The sequence below is a fragment of the Piliocolobus tephrosceles genome, unplaced genomic scaffold (genome assembly GCF_002776525.5).
Source record: "Piliocolobus tephrosceles isolate RC106 unplaced genomic scaffold, ASM277652v3 unscaffolded_19336, whole genome shotgun sequence".
Taxonomy (NCBI): domain Eukaryota; kingdom Metazoa; phylum Chordata; class Mammalia; order Primates; family Cercopithecidae; genus Piliocolobus; species Piliocolobus tephrosceles.
Window position 1 is genome coordinate 10,095 of NW_022301350.1, and position 480 is coordinate 10,574.

Sequence of the window (480 nt, forward strand, 5' to 3'; positions counted from 1 at the left end):
GTTGGTCAGGCTGGTCTCAAACTCCTGACCTCGTGATCTGCCTGCCTCGGCCTCCCAAAGTGCTGGGATTACAGGCGTGAGCCACCGTGCCCGGCCGCCTGGGCTAATTTTTAAAATTATTTGTAGAGACAGGGTCTCAGTATGTTGCCAAGGTTGATCTCAAACTCCTGGGTTCAAGCGATCCTCCTGTCTGAGCCTCCCAGAGTGTTGGGATTACTGTCATGAGCCACTGTGCCCAGCGGAGGAACAATTTTCAATCCTTACCCAGTTATTGTGAACATTCATACCTTTTCTTGAAGACATACCATTTTGTTTCTTTGTTTGTTTTTGCTTTTTGTTTTTTTGTTTTTGTTTTTGTTGTTTTTGAGACGGAGTTTCACTCTTGTTGCCCAGGCTGGAGTGCAATGGCGTGATCTTGGCTCACCGCAACCTCTGCCTCCCAGGTTCAAGCGATTCTCCTGCCTCAGCCTTCCCAGTAGC